We start from the raw sequence: 8036 nt of genomic DNA, 5'->3' as shown, positions 1-8036 counted from the left end.
GGAAACCACTAGATCTTTCAAGTATTACCTAAATCAAACCCCTTATGATTATACAGTAGAAGTGAGAAAGAGATTTAAGGGACTAGATGTGATAGACAGAGTGCCTGAAGAACTATGGACAAAGGTTCGTGACATTGTACAGGAGGTCAATGGAAGGTCAATGGAAGGGTTGAAAAGCCAGGTACTGAAGTTTAGATTCAGAGATAAAAAGAAAGAGGGAGATTAATCTCATGATGTTCCTGCTCAAGAACGATTCTATATTGCTCATCCTATTAGCTCCAAAGGCGGCTTCAAGTGTTTCACTTTGGCAGAATGGACATTATACATTTATGTAGGTATGACAGAACAAAACTGAAGTGAGAGTGAAAGTCACTCAGTTGTGTCCGACTCTTTGTGACCCCATGGACTATACAGTCCATGGAATTCTCCAGGCCCGAATACTGGAGTGGGTAGCCCTTCCCTTCTCCAGGGGACCTTCCCAACCCAAAGATCAAACCCAGGTCTCCCACATTCCAGATGGGTTCTTTACCAGGTGAGCCACCAGGGAAGCCCAAGAATACTGGAGTGGGTAGCCTATCGGTTCTCCAGCGGATCTTCCCGACCCAGGAATCAAACAAGGGTCTCCTGCATTGCAGGCAGATTCTTTACCAACTGAGCTATGAGGGAAGCCCTGACAGAACAAAACTAGACCCTGATCCTCTGTGCATCAGCTGGGCCACCGATGGGTAGGGCTTGTGAAACGTGTCCTCATTCAGCCTTGCCTTCCAAGCATCTGCCTAGAAGGCAAGCAAGGCTGGAAGTATAAGTGTGAGATTTAATACGTTGATATACTTAAGAACTGAAACCATGACACGTGAAGCTCCCTGAAAAACAGATTGTAGAGGAGGCAGAAGAGAAATACCAGTAGAAGAGGGAACATGGGCAACCCAGGGCTGTGGGTGTTAGTGGACCTGTAAGACTTTCCTGGTCAGCTCCTTTAAAGTAGTGGTAGAAGATGAGGACAGGTACAAAGCCAGGAAATTGAATAATGAGTTGAAAATCATAAAAGAGAGGGGATGAAGCTTGGCTTCTTCCCTTACATCATTAGTGCATCAGGTAAGGAAACGGACATGTTTCCTGGTTTGTGTGGTGCTCCGTACTGTTCACCATTCTCCTGGGGCACTGCTCTTGCTGCTGTTTAGTTGCTAAGTCATGTCCCATTCTTTGTGACCTTCAGACTACAGCCCGCCAGGCTCCTCTGTCCATGGGATTTCCAAGGCAAGTATACTGGAGTGGGTTGCCATTTCCTTCTCCAGGGGATCTTCCTGACCTAGGGATCAAACCTGCATCTCCTGCTTGGCAGGCTGAAGGTGAATTCTTTACCATTGAGCCACCTGGGTTTTAAACTGGCTCTGATGCTACTGGCAGTGGTGGTGATAGGCACTTTTGAGAAGTTTGGCAATAAAAAGAAATCAGGAAAGGGTAGCAGATTTTTTCAAAGATCTTTTAAGATAAAAGGATTTAACAGAATGCCCAACTCGTGGTATCATACATGTTTAATTCTTCCTATATAAATGCCATGATTATGTTATCAAGATCTTCGTATCAGGCCAGACCCCACCAGAAAAGCAGAAACCATCATGACTACTTGAAACTGGGGGCTTTAACGCATGTAACTTATGTAGGTGATAGAAAAAGTTGAAAATTCAAATAGAGGACAGTGGGACAACTTAGAAATTAGCAACAGCAGGAAGCCACTTCTTTGCCAAGTCTGTGATTTGGAGGGTCAAAGAGAAGAGGCTGCTTTACTGGACATCAGAGACCAGTTTGACCTGCAGAAACTGGAAGAGGTGGGCCTGTGGGAAAGTTCGACAAAGAAGAGATGCAACTGCTGCCACAGCATCCCCAGAATGGGGGCGGGAGGAGCCTCTAGCGTTTCAATTCCTCCCACTCCAGTCTCCCTCTAGCACCTCCCATGACCGAGTCCAGTGGGACATTCACTGATGGGGAACCTGGGAAATTCATCCAGGAGGGGTCAGGCCCCAGGACACAGAACAAAGCAGGGGGCTGGCCAGGGGGAGGGGGCACCTGAGGGCAAACACATCCCAGTCCTGACCTGTGCTCATGTAACATCTGGCCCATCGTGGGGATGGTCTCTTCCTTACCAAGAGCCGAGGCTCATCTGAGGGTGACGTCATTTCTATGAGAAATAATTAGACTCATTCTTCAGCCTCAATTCCAGAAGAATCAAGGTGCCTATTGGTGCCTCTCGGGTGGGCATATGGTTTCTCCCAGATGGAGGGAGGCCAGCTGAGAGGTAGAGAGTGAAGGGTCAGGGAGAGGATCTCAGGAGCACTTCCCTCCCCCGTTAGAAGCTGTGAGAAACATACTGGGGTGGGGAGCAGAGTGGGGCAAAGCTGGGCGTGCTGGAGCTGAGTTGTGATAGGAATAGAGACCTCTACCTTGTAAGCCAGAAGGTTTCTATGTATCCCGTACTTCCTCTTTGGTTTTCTTTCTGTGTTTTGATAAATTAAGAAAAGACATTTGAAACCCCTACATGTGATGGTGGTGTTGAGGAGATGGGTGGGGTGGGTGGAGTTTTGTTCAAGCTTGTGCCACAGCTTTAGAGGGCAGCGGATTCCTGGGGCTGGTGGTCATGGGAGCCGAAGCCCAAGGGGAAATGAAATCCAGAACAGAACGTCCAGGCAGAGGGAGGCAGTTGGCTGTGTGCCTGACTATATAACCCTGTGAGATGGTTGGAGAGTATCTTCAACTCAATGGACAGGAATTTAAGAAAATTCCAGGAGATAGTGAAGGACAGGGAAGCCTAGCGTGTTGCTGTCCATGGGGTCACAAAGAGGTGGACATGACTTAGCAAATGAACAACAACAAAGCTTAGTGATTTGGAGGGTTTTTGTTTCTTTTTTTTTTTTTTGGCCACACCTCCAACTTCCCCAAACAAGGATAGAACCTGTGCTCTACGCAGTGGAAGTGTAGAGTCTTAATCATTGGACTGCCAGAGAAGTTCTATTTGGAGTTTTTTTTAATAGCTAAGAGTTATTGAGCACTGTCTAACTCTATGTCCTTTTATTTACACTGCCTGTATCAATTAGTTTAACCCCAATAACAACCTTATGAGGCAGATTAAAGATGGGGAAATCAAGGCTTAAAGGTTAAGTAACTTGCCCTGGGTAAACTGTGGAGCCAGGACTGAATTTTAGGCAGGCTGTTTCCAAAATCTGCATGTTTAACCACTTTGAGAAAATCTGAGAACGTTGAAAAACAAGAGAAGATGTCTCTGGGAAGAGAGGGAAGATTCTGGAAAAGATAAGATGAGAGAGGGAGCTCTTAGAAGAAGATGGGAAGGGCTGGAGAGGAGAGGACAAGTGAGTGGTTCTATGAGAAAGTCTACGCTGCCCTGAGATTACATCAGCCAAGCTGAAACACTGTTGTACAGTCTGTGTCTGACGATTCTAATAGCTGGATTCCCTGTGGAGCTGTGGTCTGTTGTGTCTGTTGATTCTTATTCAGGGCCTTGTCTCCTCATGTTTCTGGCACTCACTGAGAGGTGGAGTTGTACTTTAAAAAATAATTTATGGAAATATTTTTAAGTCTAGGCTTGTGTTAATTATCCTCAAAAAAAGACTTTGGTTTATTTCTGGGAAATGCTGGCAATCTGGGATCAGCTTACTTCAAGTTCAAGGCCTGAGGTTTTTCTGAACCACCAGGTAATGATAAACCTTGCCTGGTATAAGCTGGCTTATTTCTGATTTACTCTTTCTCTTGTGGTTATGGGAGAGGTCTTTGGGGTCTTAGGCCATAGCAAAGGATTACTTTCCATGGAAGAAGTGCTATTAGAAATAATGAGAAAGCAGTGAATGGATTGCTATACGTTTATCATGAGCTGGTTCTGCATTTCCTCTCAGACCTCTGCTTTCTCTTTCCTATCAACTCTTGTTGATTGTTGATTCTGGGCTGTGGACTGAGGCAGGTGACCTGGAGAAAGGTCAGGGTGGGGTCACAATCAGTAGACTAGACAGAGAACTATAGACATGGTTGGGTGTAAATTCAATGCTGAACTTTCAGAAATACCCTGAACAATCTAAACTCACTCTCTGATTCAGAGAGTCAACATGAGTCATGAGGGTGCCGTGGGCTGTGACATCTCCCACATCATGAAGAGACAATGAGGTGGGGAGAGGAGGTTTGGTGGTCCTCGCTCAAGCACAAAAGGGCCCAGGTCAGTGGGCTCCCTGACCTTGCTTTTCCCACCAGACCTTCTCTTGGCGTGAAGGGGGCTCCCAGGAGCTGAGGAGGGCAGGCTATGTGCTGTGACTCAAAATTGGAAGGGGCAGGGATGGTCAGGGTCTGGGATTTGATTTTATCCTGTTTTTAAGCGAGTAAGTTAGCTTTAAAAAGCTAATTTGGGTAAAGAAAATATGGGGTGTATATATATACACACACACACACCCATATATACACACACAATGGAATATTACTCAGCTATAAAAGTAATAGCTTATACACACACAATGGAATATTACTCAGCTGTAAAAAGGAAAAATGCCATTTGTAGCAATATGGATGGACCTAGACATTATCATACTAAATGAAGTAAGTGAGAAAAAGAAAGACAAACACCATACGATATCACTTATATGTGGATTCTAAAAAATCATACAAATGAACTTATTTACAAAACAGATTCACAGACATAGAAAACAAACTTGTGATTACCAAAGGGAGAAGGTGGGGGAGTTGGGGATTGGCACATACATACACACTACCATTTCTAAAGCAGATAAACAAAGACCTACTGTATAGTACAGGGAACTCTACTCAGTATTCCATAATAACCTATATGGGAAAAGAATCAGAAAAAAGAATCAATATATGTATATATATAACTGAATCACTTTGCTGTGCACCTGAAACTAATGTCACATTGTAAGTCAACTATACATCAATATAAAATAATTGGCAGAGGGGAGATGGTCATGATCTGGGATTCGATTTTATCCTATTTTTAAGCTAACAAATTAGCCTAAGTATTTCACGCACGCTAGTGGCAGACATTGACTTGGGTTTCACGGAGATGGGACTTTACTGCCCGTGACATAGCACGGCCACTACCACACTGGCATGGACTCTTCTTGCCTCTGGCAAGTCCCTTGAGGGTAACAGAGGGGCCTGGGATAGCCATCTGCACAGGCAGTGAGGGGTGCAACAGAAGATAACCTTGAACTTGGGAAACCTGCTGTTTAAGAACCAGCAGTGAACAGCTTCCCCTTTGCCCCAGGGGGACACTTGATCTCATTCCTCAAGGTTGCCCTTAGCAAACAACCCTGAGAAATGAATTAGGAAAATCATGGCCCTGCTTCATCCACATGCCAGCAAAAATGCCTAAGGGCCTTTCAGGTTTCATGGTAAATTCGTTTTCAGACAGAGGTGCTATAGGGGGATAACTTAAAATGTGCGTAACCTTAAAAAATTCTTACTTTCCATTTGCAGTCTCTAAACTTGGTGGTGAAGGCCCCAATTGTTAGGGTTCTGCTACTTGTGGGATCCCATCTGTCCAGTTAGCACGGCCTCCTTCACTGTTCTCTCCTGAAGTTTGCTGCCTCATTTCAACGCTGTGCATGTTCTCAATCATGTTCTTTGCATGCTCTGCTGATTTTGAAAGCAGTGTGCACGGTGGCATGTTTGCTGATCTTGGCATTAAGAAAGCTGGGTTTAGGTCCAAGCTCTACCATTTGCCAAACAGGACACCAACATGGCTGTCAGGCAATTCAAAGCTGGGGTAACATAATACCTTTCCTTTGTTTAGTGAAGTACACTTCAAGATGTTCATTTTGAAAGTAACTTCTCCTCCCAAAAAGAGTTCCACTGCATTCTTTATCTCACTTAGGGACACCATCTATCTGTCCGGATTCTTATCTTCCATGCCTCTGCCTCAGGCTGGCCAGCTTTACCTTTTAAGTAGTGCTGTTCTTTTCATCCTCTACTCTCTCTTCTCACTGACACTGCTCATCTTGATGATGTTTCACCTGGAATCATTCAACAGTTCCCGCAGGAGCTGCTGGCCTCAGGTTCACTATCCTTCAATAGAACCATCTTACTACTTACTGCCTGGTCTTTTCGTTTCGCTCGTTTCAAATGCCTCTCATCCTTGTCCAGTCAAATCCCCTTACAGCATATGCTTTTTCCTTAAGTCCTTCTGTACCTTACATTGTATTATTGTTACTTACTTCTTGTATTTCTTAGCTCCCAGCATGGTGTTTTAAATCATTGAGTCTTTGATGTTCTTCCTACCTGGAATGACAATCCTCTCTATCTAAGCCCCATTCCTTTAAAAACTCAGGTCTTCTAATAGCCAATTACATGGAAAGGAAATTAGGAGTATAAAACTGGAATGGATATTATAACCCAGGAAAACTCAAAACAATCAATAGAAAAATTACTAGAAGCAATAAGAGAATTCAGTAAGGTAGCTTGATCAAAATAGTACCCAGAAACATCCATCAATGGGAGAGGGAATGTTTCAGTGTATTATGGTACACCCACATAGTGTGATGTGATGGTACAGTAAAAGGACAAGGGCATTTCCTATATCCGGACACGGAAATATTTCTAAGATATGTTGTTTAAAAAAGTTGCTTTACAATGCATATAATATGCCACCTCTGTAAAGGAGGAGGGATAAATATATTTGTGCAAGGAAACTGTGTACGCAGGTCAAGAAGCGACAGTTAGAGCTGGACAGATCCACTCACAGTCTGGAACAAGAGACTGGTTCTAAATCGGGAGAGGAGTACATCAGAGCTATATATTGTCACCCTGCTTATTTAACTTATATGCAGAATGCCAGGCTTGATGAAGCACAAGCTGGAATCAAGATTGCCAGGAGAAATATCAATAGCCTCAGATATGCAGATGACACCACCCTTATGGCAGAAAGTGAAGAAGAACTAAAGAGCATCTTGACGAAAGTAAGAGAGGAGAGTGAAAAAACTGGCTAAAATTCAACATTCAGAAAACTAAGATTATGGCATCTGATCCCATAACTTCATGCCAAAGAGATGTGGAAACAATGGAAACAGTGAGAGCCTTTATTTTTTGGGATCCAAAATCACTGCAGATGGTGACTGCAGCCATGAAACTAAAAGACACTTGCTCCTTGGAAGAAAAGCTATGACAAACCTAGACAGCATATTAAAAAGCAGAGACATCACTTTGCCAACAAAGATCCATCTAGTCAAAGCTATGGTTTTTGCAGAGGTCATGTGTGGGTGTGAGAGTTGGACTATAAAGAAAGCTGAGTACTGAAGAATTGATGCTTTTGAACTGTGGTGTTGGAGAAGACTCTTGAGAGTCCCTTGGACTGCAAGGAGATCAAACCAGTCAATTCTAAAGGAAATCAGTCTTGAATATTCATTGGAAGGACTGATGCTGAAGCTGAAACTCCCAATACTTTGGCCACCTGATGTGAAGAACTGACTCATTGGAAAAGACCCTGATGCTGGGAAAGATTGAAGGCAAGAGGAGAAGGGGACGACAGAGGATGAGATGGTTGGATGGCATCACTGACTCAATGGACATGAGTCTAAGTAAACTCTGGGAGTTGGTGATGAACAGGGAAGCCTGGCGTGCTGCAGTCCATGGGGTCGCAAATAGCTGGACGTGACTGAGCAACTGAGCTGAACTGAAGGAAACTCTTGAATGATAATGCTAAGCTACTGCTAAATCACTTCAGTCGTGTCCGACTCTGTGTGACCCCATAGACGGCAGCCCACCAGGTTCCCCCATCCCTGGGATTCTCCAGGCAAGAACATTGGAGGGGGTTGCCATTTCCTTCTCCAGTGCAGGAAAGTGGAAAGTAAAAGGGAAGTTGTTCAGTCGTGTCTGACTCTTAGTGACCCCATAGACTGCAGCCTACCAGGCTGCTCCGTCCATGGGATATTCCATGCAAGAGTACTGGAGTGGAGTGCCATTGCCTTCTCCATTGAATGATAATAAGAAAGTATAAAAGTTCTTGCTTTGGGGGACTTCCCTGGTGG

Source organism: Ovis aries, chromosome 16 (assembly GCF_016772045.2).
Source record: "Ovis aries strain OAR_USU_Benz2616 breed Rambouillet chromosome 16, ARS-UI_Ramb_v3.0, whole genome shotgun sequence".
In the NCBI taxonomy this organism is placed as follows: domain Eukaryota; kingdom Metazoa; phylum Chordata; class Mammalia; order Artiodactyla; family Bovidae; genus Ovis; species Ovis aries.
This window is presented reverse-complemented; position numbering follows the sequence as displayed.